We start from the raw sequence: 17,185 nt of genomic DNA on the forward strand, positions 1-17,185 counted from the left end.
TTTGGTTTCTTCAATTCTTAAAGTCCCTATAACTTGTTTTCTATCTTTGTGCAGCTTCTGGGTCAGGAATTGGATTCCCTGAAAATGCATGCTTTTCAAGCAGAAAAGAATGTGCAGGCCATTGAGAAAGAATTTGGTGCCTTGAACTCTGATTTGAGGCAATTGCAAGATGAATGGAATGATGCAGATTCTGTTCGGCAAGAAGCCTATGAAGCATTGAAGGCTCTAAAAAAGCAGGAGTATGAGCGGGTAAGAAAATCACACTTTTTTACATTAGCTGACTAAACTTTGTAAGATAGTGTTAACTACTGTCAGACTTTTTTTTCTACTCATTTTTATTGTTGTGCAAAAAACAAATCAGATCAGAACAAAATTCCTCATTTGTATATTCTTTCTTTTGGTTATAATGGAAAATTATGTCCACGCTATATCGAAATGTATGAATTTTGAAAGTCCTGTTGTGGTGTTCTTTTACCTATTGAAATCAGGTTATATATTCAATGTATTTATGCCAGTTCTGACCAACCGATATCAAGATTTGAAACTGCTAGGAATCTTGATGACAGGTGTAGGCTTCTAAAGAATTAATGGTGACGATTGTTCTAATGGCCTCCAATAATCTTTGAACAAATGACATAGTTTTGGCTATTCTTGAAGCAATCAACAAATATCTCCATGTTTAGAGGTTTTTAGGTTTGGTTGGCCGGCCATTTATATAGGGAAATGGCTCAAGCTACCTGTCATGAGCATGGCATCTGTAGCAAAGGGCATTGCAACAATTTTATTTTCATTCAAATTGTCTTTTATGATAGGTTCCATCATTTATCATATAATACACTGTGCACATTTATCATATAATACATTGATTTATGTGCAAAATAAGAGTTGGAGAGTTTCTAGTCCTGAACATTGAAAACATGGTAGCCACTTATATCAAGGTCATTGGTAATATCTTGAGGTGCCAAATTTACTGTAAGGTTAACAGGTAGCTTGGTCATCTAGTAACAGCATCCTCATTTATTTCTTTTTGGCAGTTAATAATTTAATGGCCTTTCAGTTTATGGTCATCCCCAAAACCACTAGATTCAAAGAGCAGATTGAGCCATTGGAAGTTGTACTTCATCTCTCTGCATAATCCTTACAAACACCCCTTCCGATTAAAGGGGGGTTGATAGACACCTAATCCTTAAGAAGTTGGTAATTTGTAAATATTTAAAATAGGGGAAATCTGAACAGTTAGAATAGGAAGAGACATAGCACCTTGGAAGAAAAAACCAAAGGTCATGAAATCTTGTATATATGAATGTTTGAGTAATGGAAAATCAATGTAACTTGGGGTTAATTTCTCTGTCCAACAGTGACAATAGAATTCTAACACTAACGTGTGATTTCTAATTAAATAAATGTATATATGATTGGGGAAAATAAGAAATTCAAATAGTTCCTATATGAAATAGGAAAATCACATTCCATTATAATCTAGCAAGCAAAAGAAAAGGCTATACAATTTCAGGTAAGTGACACGAGTGGGTGACACAACTATAGTATGTAAGGCTTAAGCAGATCTACCATTTCCAATTTCCACTCTTTGAGGAAATTGCTTGTTCTTCTTCATATTTCTTCACTCATTCTTCTTTTTGGCGTGACCTTTGCACAAACTGTTTCACCAAAACATTACGAATAGGAAAGGCATGAGATTGCAGTCAAACTTTCTCAAATAGTAAAATTCCAACATAGTACAGTAACACCTCCTTCACAATCAACACCGTAAGGTGGAAGACAGAAGTTTCTCATAATGGGAAAAACACTTCCACACTTTAGGATCCTTCCCGGTTAGTCTTTGAAAGTGGGAAAAAGACATCCACACTTTAGGATCCTTCCCAATTCTCTGAAAGTGGTCCCCAGATGTATGGACAATGTGCAAACATAGCATGATTCAAAAACATTGAAAATATGTCAAATGGTCCATTTTTACCTGTCTCATGGTCTATACATACTAAAAAATTCAAAGCAATTAAAAGTTCAAGAAACAATCTGCCTCCATTAGAAAAAACAGTTAGAAGGAAAAAAAACCTATGATGCTGCATTGTTACACTTTCACGAAGTCAGAGCTATTAAAAGTTCAAGAAAAACCGTCTGTGTTCCTACATTGCTACACCTTCATATACAGGAAAAAAGAAATAATGTTCCAATGACATGGGTTACTTGTCAAACACCTCCTTGGTTTGGTGTTTTGGTTAAGGATCCGTATCCATGGGTAAAAAGTTCTGAGTTCCAATCCCCTCAGTGGTGCTGCATCATTACATCTACATGTACAGGAAAAAAGAAAATGGGGTTCTAGTGATGTCAAACACCTTAGTTTGATGTTATGGATCCATATCCATAGGTAAAAGGTTCTGAATTCAGGAGTAATATAAGCCAATCCAATTAGTAGAAAGAGGATTGAAAAAGAAGGGATATCCAAAGGTAAATGGTTCTGAATTCAGAAGTAATATAAGTCAGTCCAAACAGTAGAAAAAGGATTGAGAAAGAAGGGATTGATCTAGTAGCCTGAAAAGGCTTCGCATAATGGTTGTTATTTGACACAATCTCAGCCCTCTCCTTATACAACCCCCACATCCGAATAGAGGATTACAACCACAGTGTAATTCTTCAACACTTGGACATCAATGTGTCAACTACAAAAGGAATGTTTCTGAGTGAGTGATCAAGAGGTAAAGGAAACAATCTTTGGCTGGTTTTCTCAGTGTCCAAGTCGGCGCAACAAAGAAAGAATCATATTAATCTCCACTGTTGAACAATGTCTCAAAGGAATTTCTAAGAATTCTCCAATCTAAAAACAAATAAGTGTGAGAAAAGCTAACAGTGTTATAGAACATACATATATGAGATTCCATTTTAATTGTGAGTAAAACTGGTGCAAGACGCAAATATCAACCTTACTCATCAATCACATAGGACATTCTCAATGCTGCAACCTAGCAAAATTGCAAACAAGTTGAACGTCAGAATGTTGTCTAGCAACAAGTTTAAGTGCTTGGAGAAGTGATGACCCAAATTTAAATCTGGGCAGCACATTCTCCATGTTGGCACTATTGTTTACGCATATAAGAAGACAGATGCAAGTCCTCGAGGAATTTGATAGAACAGACAATTCTCAGTTGCAGCTCCTAGACAAAGGTAGCCCTGATTGTAAAGCAGATGTTGCATGGAGATTCATACTCTCTTCCGTCCAAAAATCGGGACATTTGATGTTAAATGCCCAAAAAATATCAACAAACAGTTTTTCAAACACCGTAGGCACACAGTTTGAGAAATTTTCCCCTGTTCCTATAGTCTGATTCTTCTAAGTTTTGGTCAATTTTGCTCAAAATTCAGTAGATATTTGTTACAATTACATATTTGAGTTGTGTAACCTACATAATGCAGCTGTTCCAAGATTGTCTTGGTTGTTCAATCCATTTATGGAATCAATAATATATTTTAAACAACCAAAGATGGCAATCTCAGTCACAATTGTATCGCTAGAGTCTGGCCATAAAAGCTAAAATATTTTATGCTTTCATTTGGAGTTGATTACATCATTTAGATTTATTATGACCAGAATCTAATGCGAGTGTCAAATGTGTAGGATGGAGAAAGTAGACGTTATGTGTATTCGCAGCAAAGCCAAAATTCTGGAACTGTAATTTGTGTGGGTGGAGCAATGACTATGAGTTACCTTCAAGGTCCTACTCTAGCCCAACTCTGGCCTCTGTGGGGACAATCAACATCAGTTTCCAACACTAATACAGTACACCTAGTGGAAACCATTCTACACGAGGGAGATTCAGCCAACCATATTAGAGGGTGTATTTACCTTATCTCAGCGGTGATAATGCTATCCACTACCATGATATTGCAGGTCTCCCTACCACCTTGCATATTAAATTGATACCCAATTATAACCCTTTTCTGTATTTAGAAGTTTCATAGCTTCCCACCCAATCAAAGATTCAAGCAACCAGATTAGAGGGCGTATTTACCTTATCTCAACAGTGATAATGTTATCCACTACCATGATATTGTAGGTCTCCCTACCACCTTGCATATTAAATTGATACCCAATTATAACCCTTTTCTGTATTTAGAAGTTTCAGAGCTCCCCACCCAATCAAATGTATGATTATAATTTCATGTGCACGTTGAGACATTGAAGAAGTTTCCAGCCACACTATCCCTTACATCAATTACTGCCATTCTAGGCTCCATCCAAAATGCTCTCCTAATAGCCATTCTTGACAGAGGCATCATTCCAACATCATGGATACTGGATAGGGCTAGGATTTTGACTGTGGTCGATGCAGTAAGTCTACATACATGAAAGATGTTTTTCCTCAATTTTCCCAGCCATGAATAACTTAAATTTTTGTTAGGTGGTTAAGCTCATTTGTGGAAGATTAATTCAATTTGGCAGGGAATCATATTCAATGCAATAGCATTTCCATTACAGTTATGGCGTTTGCAAAAACGAGGGCCAATATTCGTTACAGTGTTCAGCCCAGTGTTTACCGTGTGCTCAGCAATTTTATCATCTATAGTTTTGGGAGACACGCTGCTTCTGGGAAGGTGTTTCTCATTTTGCCTACAGATTTACAAAATTTTAATTTACAAAATTAATTAACTGAAATGCTTGAGGGCCAATATTCGTTACAGTGTTCAGCCCATTGTTTACCGTGTGCTCAGCAATTTTATCATCTATAGTTTTGGGAGACACGCTGCTTCTGGGAAGGTGTTTCTCATTTTGCCTACAGATTTACAAAATTTTAATTTACAAAATTAATTAACTGAAATGCTTGATTTTCCTGCACCGGAACAGTTTGATGGGCGTGATTCTTATATTCATTGGTCTCTACCTTTTTCTATGGGGCAAAAGCCAAGACGATGCTACCCATATCAAAGTATCTTCTGACGAAGAAGCAGATATGGCCATAGCAACAGAAGGAGAAGAAAATCAACACCCACCTCCTGCTTTTGAAGTAGTGGATGTGAAAACACCTTTACTACACTAACATTCTTGACATTTTGTTGAAAAATTGCAATGTTTGTAATAAACACTTAGTCATTAACACAGTAGAAATATTCATTGGTCTTTACCTTTTTCTGTGGGGCAAAAGCCAAGACGATGCTACCCATATCAAAATATCTTCTGACGAAGAAGCAGATATGGCCATAGCAACAGAAGGAGAAGAAAATCAGCACCCACCTCCTACTTCTGAAGTAGTGGATGTGAAGACATCTTTACTACGCTAACATTTTTGACATTTTGTTGAAAAATTGCAATGTTTGTAATAAACACTTAGTCATTAACACAGTAGAACTGCTTCTGAAGTAGTGGATGTGAAAACACCTTTACTACACTAACATTCTTGACATTTTATTGAAAAATTGCAATGTTTGTAATAAACACTTAGTCATTAACACAGTAGAATCGTTGAGAATTCCAACACTATAACACTATTATGTATTATTCTCGGCTGTTCAATGCTAACAAGATTCACAAGCAATGTGGTTACGTGACAAATTGGACAAAAACTTATTGCACAGTTTGAAAAAAAAACAGTACACATAAACTACGAAAATGTACATTCTGAAATCTTCTTGAATCCTTACATTATCATTTGTATGATGTATAGTCAGTGAATGCTCACAACTCACCAGCTGCTGATAAGTGGGAATTTGTAAAGCATTAACTACATTCTGAAATCTTTTTAATTTTATCATTTGAATCGGGAATTTGTAAAGCATTAACTACATTCTGAAATCTTTTTAATATTATCATTTGAATCATTTCTGATGAATGTTGCTCACCACTTTATGAGGGTTCTACATGGATTAATTTCAATAAAGAGTTGGTTGCACCGATTTTGAATGGCGCCAGCAGGATCCTTTTCCACGCGCTGTATCCTCAAAATTTCGATTAGTTTGATCTTTCACACAAAAGGTATGAATAAAATAGCGTGTTCTAAGAAACATCCAACAAAATAGTTCACCTGAAGGTGCTTGGCTCTACTGTAAGGGGTGTCTCCAATTGGGACCTTGTACAGAGCATGAAAGGATCAATTTTCTCCTGTGTTTTGAGGAAGTCGATTGGCTTTGCCTGAGCAGAAACAGGGAACACGTTGACCTGCTCATAGCACCGGCTAACACGAGGATTTCTAGAAGAAAACGGAAAAGACTTGGCTTCAATTGTCATTTCCTTTGGCTTACAATCTATTTCACCGAAATGTGCAAAAAGGTTCCTGTGCCAGGAGTTCTATGCGCTGTAAACGCCTGTTTTCAGAATGGAGAAATGATTACAACTAGGGAATAAGATTCTCATAATTCTGCATTTTTCTTAAAACCCATTGAATAGCATCCCAAGCTAAAACCCACCGATAATTACAACGACCAGAAAAAGAGTTAGATGCAGCCTGCTCGCCCTAAAAACCCTAAATGCCAGCCAAAACCCTATAATAAAAACCCCATTAATCGATCCTTACCGAACACAACAGGCCACCACTTCTTATTTTCTCAACAATATTCAGCAAACAACATCTTCATCGAATTAATTGTTACCATAGAATTCTAATGAAGATCAATCCGAAGACCTTGTTTGCTGGGGCTGAACTAAATCCTTATAGTTAATATCCAGGTCGGCCATGAACTAACCTTCGCCAGAATATGCGAATCGTTATAATGCGCCACGGCCTGGACGAATGCCTGAACACGCGACGCCGAATCCTCACAATTGAAGACAGAAGAATCCACAAAAGCCCCATCGCACCCAATTTGCATCAACATGACTGCATCTGCTGGGGTTGCGATCCCTCCAAACCCAAACACAATCAACGGCAAATGCCCCAATTGCTTCGTCAATTTCACTAATTCGAAAGCGGCGTTTATCCCCTTTGCGAACGCGTAAAGCTCATCCTCATCAATAATCTGCAGCCTCCTGACCTGCCCGAGCATGGAGCGCAAGTTTCCGACGGCCTCCGCCACATTGTCGGATCGATTCCCAGCCGTCCTCACCATCGTCGTGCCCTCCACAATATGACGCAGGGCCTCCCCAAGGTCCCGGCAGCCGCAGACGAATGGACACCGGAAATTGTGTTTGTTTGTAAAATTCGAATCATCTGCCGGCGTGAGAGTCTCGCTCTCATCTATGACCAGTGCGGGAATTTGCAACCATTAGAACAGTGAGCAAACCGTTTCAGTAACCATTCTAATCCAATGGCTAAAACCTTTCCAATCGTCTAACATATAATCCTAGGGCATATAAAGAGGACAGCTGGGCAGAGAGGGGAGTTGATTTCAGAGGGGAACGCCTTACGGCGTAAATATAGAGGTGAATTTTTTAGGTAAACCATCGTAATTTTAAAATCCAATTATTATTATAATATTATTTTTTGGTAAACCATTGTAACTTTAAAATCAAATTATTATTATAATATTATTAAAATACGAGTGAGAAACATATATTTCCTCAAAACGTTAATATAACCTTTGAATAAAAAGTTATTAAAATTTAAATACTTCTTCAAATAATATTGAAACCTAAACGAACAGTTAATTATGATCGAAACTTATTCCTGTTTAATTACAAGCTAAAACAAGAAACCAGACGAAATAAAAAACGGCATTTACGATATGTTCAAATAACAAATAACGCAGGTTTAACAAACCCATATTTCTCACTAGAAGCTTAATGGGCATGACACGAAACAATGAATTATATATAATAAGATTTAATTATGGTTATCCATTAACAAAAAGGTTATTTATCAATTTAAAAAAAAATTAATTAATTTCTAATTAAATTATTTATAAATAAAATTTACAAAAGAGGACCTAATTTTAAATTAATTTGAATGATGATATATGCTTATGCAGAACTTCCTTTTGAGTACATTCACCTCTCAAATATGCCAATATATGGTCAATCACAAGTTTTCCCAAATTATAGTTATTTTTTGAAGTCCCACGTCTGCCTCACCATTGCCCTTCTCTGACGTAACCTTATCGAATGAAGAAACCAAATATCAATACACGGTGTCATGCAAAATAAATTATGAACAAAACACGTTATTCTCGTGGTTACATATGATGAACTCTAAACCATGAAGAAATCAAAGTAGCGGGAGCTGCAATACCCCGATTAATCCTGACGGATTATTTGGCAAACTCCCCACCCTTTTAAGCATTACCAGAATCACTATAGATGTAACTCTGGGTAATAGAAGAGAGCAAAGGTTTCAATGAACTCTTTATGTCACCACAGAATTGGCAAAGTGCTTATGAGAATTTCACCTCGAAGAAAACCAGGCCCTAGGTGAAATGAATATATGTTTTGCTTCTCTTTTTGAATATTTTCTTTCTTCACTTTCATCAACTTTTTAGTTTATGAGTTTGGTTAATTATCCTCTGGTTTTGTGCGAAGGCCTGTTGACTGGTCAAGTATACAGAAATCTTCTGCGCCAGTTCCCTAATATATTAGGTTAATATATATGACTAGAACTTCTATTTTTACGCCGATATGGGTATTTTTTCCAACTCATGGTGCATGTAAGATTATGGAATTACAATTTTTGTTTATATTAATGGATGACATGGAATATGTTTCGATTGATAAGGCAATTGAGAGTTGTGATTTCCCCGAGCCCTATGCTCTTACGCATTACATGGTATAATTTAATAATTTTTATTTTCGTCTTCCATCTTCCATCTGCTTCCCATTCTCAATGCTCTACGTGCATGTCTGTGGATGTCAAGTTTGGATGTGTAGGAGGTGGATGGTTTCACTTCACCGTGTCTATGCTACGGATGCTCGATGTACAAAAACTCAATTAAATGGCCTTCTTGAGGAGCAAACTCTTCAACTTCAATATCTTCAAACATTGAAGCTGAGAGCTTTGAAAATCTTGTTGACGCTTACCCTTCAAATACTAAAGCTGAGAGATTTGAAAATCTCGTTGGCACAGATCCTTTTGGTTGGAGAATTGTAGGGGAATTGTTTATATGAAAGCCTCTATGTCCTACAGGTAGGTTTTTGGTTCTATAGCCATTGAGCGACTACAAATGAAGCATCTTTAACCTTCACGTTTTGAGCTATCATATTTTGAAATGAAATATTAAATTTTGTGTGGGTTTGTGGAATAGGCTCATGATGATTGTGTATTATGTCTCACATACATTTACTAGTATGCAAGTCTATGATGTTTTGTAGTGATATTTGTGAAGTATGTGCCTGGTAACTCTAAGAGTTGGAGTGTGTAATGTAATCTGGATGACGGATGTCTATGTGGTAATCTTAAAACCAATTTGTAATTGCAGGTTTGCGGTAAGCTGGAAACCACTTTGTAGTGTTGGTTTGTGGTAATCTCGAAACAATCTAGACCTACTCGAAACCAAACATAGAGAAGAAGAACATGGAGAAAATATAATGTCCATTTTATTACTACAAGAAATTTGGGTATTATGAACAATGTTTCTTTCCTACCACAACTAGGACCATTCGTTGCTAGACAATAGTTGCAATAATCATATGACAAGTAAGATAAATCTACCTTCTTGTATTGATCCTTCCATAAAATCTGAAATTACTCTTGGAGATAGTTCCCATATTAAAGTTGAAGGGAAAGGTACTATCTATGTTATTACCAAACATAATTAACAAAAATATAAAATAATGTGTATTATGTTCCACATATGAAGCATAATCTCATTAATGTAGGTAAATTGATGGAACATGGTTATGATGCAATACTATAAGGCAACACATGTTATATATATGATAAACCTACCAATAAAATGTTGATAAGAAATGTTAAAAAGCCATGAATAGCATGTTTCCTTTGACTCTTAGAAGTCAAAGTATTTCACACTATTTGCACACAATGTGTCAAAAATATATGAGTTACAGTTATGGCATTTTAGTTATGGGCATATTCCGATAAATAGTATATCTCCACTTTAGAAACATTTTATGGTCATTGGTGTCTCTATTTTGATGGAACACTATTGTATCTATAAAATCTGTATTTTAGTAAAGCCTAAGAGAGAGATTTCTTACATCTTTCACTGGAGAAAAAGAGCCTTACGAGCTAGTTAATACGGATATATGTGGCCCCATGTAAACACAATCCATTGATCATAGTCTTTATTTTTTTACCTTTATTGATGATTATAGAAAGAATATATTGGTTTACTTTCTAAAAAATAAATATAATACTTTCTCGATATTGAAAGAGTTCAAAGGTGAAGCAGAAAACTTTCTCGATATTTAAAGAGTTCAAAGGTGAAGTAGAAAAGTACAGTGGAAAGCCTTTAAGACTTCTCAATGTCATACATAGGACGAGAATACAGTTTCAATGACATTAATTTTTTTGTCAATAAAACTAAAGTATCATGTCGAACAAAACATGATATACTCCACAATAGAATGGAGTAGGAAAAAGGAAAAAGGGAAAACTAGTCAATCATGAATATGGAGAGATGTATGCTTTGTGAGAAGATATTGTCCAATGACTATCGAGTTGAAGAAATTTTTAATATAGTCTATGTTCTCAATAAATCTCCAACAACTAGTAACCAAGATAGAGTACTCGAAGAAGAATGGGATTGTAAGAAGGTTACTCTATCTCACTTTAGAATTTTCAGTTATGTAGAATTTAAACATGCTCAAGAGCAACTAAGAAAGAAGATTGATGATAAGAATGAAAGGCCCATTGAATTTACAATCCAGTAAACAAATAAATATTGGTTTGATCAAATTGATGAAGCTTTAAATCATCATATTCATCTACCACAACTACCAATATTGCAGTGTTGGGAAGAGCCATAAAAATATGAAAATGGTACATCTTCCAAGAGTGAATCCAATGGTGATTCATCGTGTTTAGAAGACAATAAAACAACTACATGGATTAGAGAAATATATGAGCAGGAGCATGAGATATATCACTAGAATATGTTTTCCTTTCCTTCATCTCAACCAACCCATTTTGAAGAGGCAGTAAATAAAAAACATTGGTTTGATGCAATGAATCAAGAAATTGTTGCCTTATAAAAGAATGAGACTTGTGAATTAGTTGATCTCCCAAGATACAAAACCAAAATTGGTGTAAAATCATTATACAAGACCAACTTGAATGAAAGGGGATAAATTGAGAAACATAAGGCAAGGCAGGTTGCAAAATTATTCTCGCAATATTTTGGTGTTTACTATAGAGAAACCTTTGCTCTAGCAGGAAGGTTAGACATTGTTAGAATTATTCTAGCCATATCAGCTCAACACAAATGGAAATTTTTCCACTTTATGTAAAAGATTTCTTAAATGGTATATTGTAGGAAGAAGTTTATATGGACCAACCTCCTCATTTTGAAGTTCCAATAAAGGAGATGCTAGATCTCCCAATAGTGTATCGATTTTATTTTTTATTATGGTGTTTAATGGCATTAGTATCATTCCCTCTTTTATTTTATAGTATCATTATATTGTACTATAATTCTAATTATTTGAAAATATTGAAGGTTTATATTCATGTCTTTTCCCTTTATTGCTCTCGTAAAAGTACCCCAATAATTGTTTATAGATATATATTTATTTTTCATGCAAAAGTAGGAAATGGATTATATCATCGACTACCATGAGGCAATGGGCATATGAAAGGGTGTTTAATTCCATATACTATACTTATCTAGTATTACTATACAATAACGAATATCGGTTATGTTCCTTACTCAGGACGGTGTGGTGCGGTATTCACCTAGACGATAAAGGTGATAACTTCAATGTTTTTATGTTATAATGCATGGCCCCTTGGAGTTATATAGCAATCCATAAACGTTTCATTTAGTTATACATTATGGTCGGACATTATCAACACATTTCTTCGACTCCCTATATCTCATAAATGAACTCCATGTGCCAAGTTTTCTTTGAAATTTCACCCACTAATACCGTTCCGCCATGTCTTTCCTTATCACATGACCTTCACGTGATATGTAACACACAGGTAGCTGACAGGGATGAAATGATTTCCATTGAGGGTTAAGATTGAATTTTGGGCTAACCTAACACCTGGAACCCTAAACCATGAGACACATTCTCTTCCTTGGCATTCATTGTTCGGTGTTGTCACCATGTTGTTGATGTACATGCATAACGTCTAGGTTTTTAATCACGCACAGAGTCCAGAGGAAAATACATTAACCAGTATTTACTGCAACATTACAATGTTGTTGATGTACATGCATAACGTCTAGGTTTTTAATCACGCACAGAGTCCAGAGGAAAATACATCAACCAGTATTTACTGCAACATTCTCTGTGGGTAACCTCCATTCTTTTTCCCTTTCAAATTTTATTTAATTTTCGTAGAGGTGCCGTGGTGAGGTTAACTAACTTTATTCTTGGTTGATGTTGTGTTCCAGATTTTCAAGGCTGCTTGTTCAACATTATCCTAGATATATGGAAAACTTCCTTCCAAATTTGTTTGAGGCTAAATGTGGGAGTACATTGTGCCTCCAAGAATGTCTCATGACTAATCCAATCCTCAATTAACTAAATGGGTCTCTTCTCTTTTACCACAAAGTGCATAGAGAGTCCAATACTCCCTTGTCCAATAAAGTGGAATTTGGTGTGTGAAAATATCTATATATATATATATATATTCAGTAAAATATGAACTTAGTTTGTTTACAACTTTTCCACGCTAAAATCCTTTATTACTCCTCTTCCCTATATTGTGTCGTACTTTGCAAGGTGACAATTTAACTTTTAACAGTAGCACCTGAAGGAGCGTGGGTGGTTTTATCAAATATGGCATACTTCCTTGGGTAAGAGGCTTACCAATGGTGGTATTTGACTTATTTTATTTTTATTTTCTATGTAATATATTTATTGGAAATTTTATTTCCCCTCACGTAGGGCACACACCTTCCTTATATAGCATTATTGTTACCTAGTTTCTACTACAGAAATGTGCTCTGGTGCAGCCATCTCAGTCGGCCATGGAAATAGTTGTTCACATTCTACCTTCATGGAAGTTGTACTAGCCACACCTTCCCAACAATTACAAGTTAGTTTCTTTCATTTCTGTAGTTTAAACAACTTAATTTGAAAGGTCTGGGATTTGAATGTCAATATCCAGTCATCAACATGCATGAATGGTAGATTCATTTACGAGGTTATTTGATTGAATCTAAATCATTCCAGAGTTCATTGGCGAAAGGGGTTATCTTTTAATAATTTAGCATTGGTTCATAATCCATAGCTAATTTTCTGTTATGGTTCTGGATTTATGCATTGGTTGAATTATCCTTTTCTCTCTATTTCTCCTTGACTTTTTAAAATACAACCCATCCCTTTTACTCTGCAACATTATCTTATATTCAAATTCATGATTTACCTTTGGGTATGTAGGAAAATCGTTATCCAAAGTTGAATTTGTCGCCTAATTCACAACAGTCAAATGGTTTAACGGGTTGCACCAAAAACTAGATGCTCCCCTTTGTTAGGTACTCCCTCTTATTTTTTCTTTGTATTTATTTATTTTTCTTTTAAGGGTAAGTCTCTATTTTTCTGTTACTCCTACAACTATCTATTTTTTTTTTGTTACTCCTACAACTATTGAAACGGTATAACCGATAACTTATTCATCTCATTTTCCCATATAATTGTCTTCTCCTTTATGAGAATGTTTACCCTCATTTCAGGTATGTTCAACATTTTATTCTAGGGTCGGGTTATAGAACTTCCTCGGATGGGGTCTATACCTTGTTTAAACACTAATACCATATGACTAGAATTATGCTTATGTTCTATTTAGAACATTCCCCTAGTAAAATTTGTCAAATGACAACTATAATTCTTATTTTCAGAGTTTACCCCCTTGTAGGTTTGGTTTATTTTCTCATGTAACCTCAAACCTGTCAAATGACAACTATAATTCTTATTTTCAGAGTTTACCCCCTTGTAGGTTTGGTTTATTTTCTCATGTAATTTCAAACCTATTATTACTCTATGTTGGATATCCTCTTTCGTAATACCAATTCTATGGATGGTTCTAGGTAATGAGATGCTAATTTGGATGATACTATTTTGGTGTTAATTTTGTAAAGAGTAGTAATTTACATTCTGTATATTTGATTGTTTTTAATGTGTCCAATTTTCTCTCATGATTAGTATAAAATCATTTAACTAAATGGATGTTATACACTGTGTTTTTTACACTAAAAGGTGTAGCTATGTATCTTCTATTGTTACATCGATTAACCTCTTGCACAGTGATAGCGTTCCACTGTAACATGTGCACTGTGTCGTTGTCTTCCCTCTAACAAACAATTTTGTGAAGTATTACTTATTATTTAGGCCGTTAATTCACCTAAAAAATTTAAATCGTTTCCTCTCAACCCGCTCCTGTCCGAATTATGGTTTTTTATTTTCAATTGACCATTAACAAAAATTAACACTTCTTATCTGGACACTTTTTGTTTTATTTGAATTATAACTTATTTACATGGGTGACCTATTTATAATATTATATGGTTAATTGTCTTGAAACCCTAATCTAACATTTTTCTTATCCCTCTTAAATTTCAAGCTCATCCTTTATTCATATTTGGGGTTTTTCAAGAAAGAAACAACCTCCATACACTGTAATCATGAATGCGTAATGTTCGATGTTTAGATAAAGCCTATTTTTTATCTTTCAATCTCATCCATTGATTTAAAAATAGATAAAAATTATGCAAGTCTACATCTGGTACGTTTTTGCCTAATTATCTCCATTAAATTACATGTGTGGTAAATGTTAGATGTTTGTCCAAAGAGGTATGACTAGCATAGCCAATTTAATAAATATGGTTGATATAGTTGGATAATAATATATGAATAGATCATCTTACTACCCAAAAGACTATAAACAACAAAATAAAATCATCTTAGCATATAAGGTTCTTAACCATATGCACATGCATTAATTTTTTCAAATCTTACATATGGAATAAAATCAAGAAAGGAGGTGAAACCCTAGCTATAAGAGAGACAAAAACATGGATATAATTACACGAATATGCATACATATTTCAACTCTTCGTAAGCATGTGGAATTTCAAGTTTTGTTTAAATCAATGGATGAGATGGTAGGTTTTAACCTTGTACACAAATTTCCAGCATACAAATTCTAAACACAGAAAATAAATAATAGCAAGAGCATAACACATAAAACAAATATACATAGAGATTTTCTCCTAGATCCCAAAACCGGGACTACCAGATTGATTTTTTTCATTATTTTCCCTTCAGTTTTACAATACATATATATACATGCCGAAGCATCCAATACCATGAACCGAAAACCATCGCACCCAAAACCGTGTGCAAAAACCATGCAGAAAACCATAGGTAGGTCTTCTCAGCGAATATAGGGTCCTAAAAAAAATTCCCCGGGCGTTGCCTCGGACATCGTAGAGGGGGGCTAACTACCCCCATCGAACCCCCTGTAGAGAGGGGGGTGCCGTCCCCTAGATGCACAATCCATGCAACAAAGGTGGGCTGTTGCCCCCCTTCTAACCCCACGGTTAACTAGGTAGGCTAGTCATGGAAATAATATAACACAACGCAACAAAGATTTTACATTAGTGGAATATGCTTTATCTAATAGGGCTATTGAGGGATATGACTTCCTTGATCCTTATCCTCTTGAGTTTTACCACCAAGAATTCAATTTGTTGGTCTTCTTGAGGAGAAATCTCTTTAACTTCAACATCTTTAAAAGTCAAAGCTGAGTGTTCTGAAAATATCACTTGCACCAATCCTTTCGATTGGAAAATTGTAGGGGCAATTTTTATGTGAAAGAATGTAGGTGCTACAATGTATCAATCCCTAGTTAAAAGTTCATGTAATAATAATTAATAAAGAAAAAATAATACCACGGTTAAGGAACACTTATTCCAAGGTTAATGTTGGGAAAAAATATCCTAGTGGGCATCACTAGATGTGTTTATGGCTAAGGCATTAAACAGGAAAAGAGCCATTTTTGGTACATTTATTTATGAAAATAACGGAAAATAGGAGAAAATTAAGGTGAAATGCCATAGGTTGCATGTGAGGAGGAAAATGAATGAAAATAATGGAAAATAAAGAAAATAGAGGCTTAATTGATTAGAATGGATATGATGATCATTTGGTACATTTTATTAATTAAATTTTGGATTTATCTCATTATTTTATCTCTTTCGCTCACCAGTAACGAACCTCCTTAGCCTACCTAAGAATTTAGCCTCTAAGACCGATAATTTTAAATTTTTTAGTTCATTCACAGTTAAAGCTTTACCCCTCCTTGTAGATCTTGTCTTTTAAAATTACCTCAGCCATATTACTATTAGTCCATAGTACAAATTTGTCATTAATTGTTTTACTCGTTCTCTTATATGGAACCTTAGATTCATTCACATGTTTGATGTATGTGATTGACCATTGAACTTATGATGGTAGGAATCCTATCAAAATATTTGGGTAAAACTTCACAAGCATTAATGGACATTAATTCAAGTTTACTGTAATTAGTATGGTTTTGTATCATGATCATAGTCCTCTACACATAGTCAGTATGTTACTGACCAACCCTTCATTAACATGCATAAATAGTTGGGCTAGCCTAATAGGAAGTAGTCTTAGACATGCGACACATATAATTTGAACGATAGGCCATATAGTCAAAAGTGTTAACCAATAATTCTATAATTGTTCTGCATGAATAACTATTTAATTTATAACATAACATTATGGGCGGACTATATTTCCTATTTAAATGTAAGATGTACATTTCATAACTATTTCACATATTCATATGTGATCTCCTCTTAAACATCATTAGTATTTACAACCATATATTATGCTTAAACTATGAAATCTGCTCTTGGATATAACAGGGGTCACAGGTATAATACATTATCATAAAAAGCATTAACACAGGTAACCTACTTAAGTATAACTGGCGTGTGAAATTTCTATCTTGGATCAGATAGCTCATGGGTACAGGTACTATCACTCACTTCATACAATTCTACTGCTAACTTCACACTGGAATGCAAAATGCATAATGAAAAATCATTATATCCATAATAAAAATAACCCTGAGATTAATGATATAACAATTTC

At 34.9% G+C, this 17,185-nt stretch overlaps 1 pseudogene; it reads right to left on the reverse strand.

The window, feature by feature from the left end:
• Positions 1 to 6,370: 6,370 nt before the first annotated feature.
• LOC149165439 (putative pyridoxal 5'-phosphate synthase subunit PDX1 pseudogene) lies at positions 6,371 to 7,209 on the reverse strand (annotated as a pseudogene).
• Between the last annotated feature and the right edge of the window lie 9,976 nt (positions 7,210 to 17,185).

Source organism: Pinus tabuliformis, chromosome 5_1, assembly GCF_031772625.1.
Source record: "Pinus tabuliformis cultivar Carrire ecotype Pingquan chromosome 5_1, CPIR1, whole genome shotgun sequence".
Lineage (NCBI taxonomy): Eukaryota > Viridiplantae > Streptophyta > Pinopsida > Pinales > Pinaceae > Pinus > Pinus tabuliformis.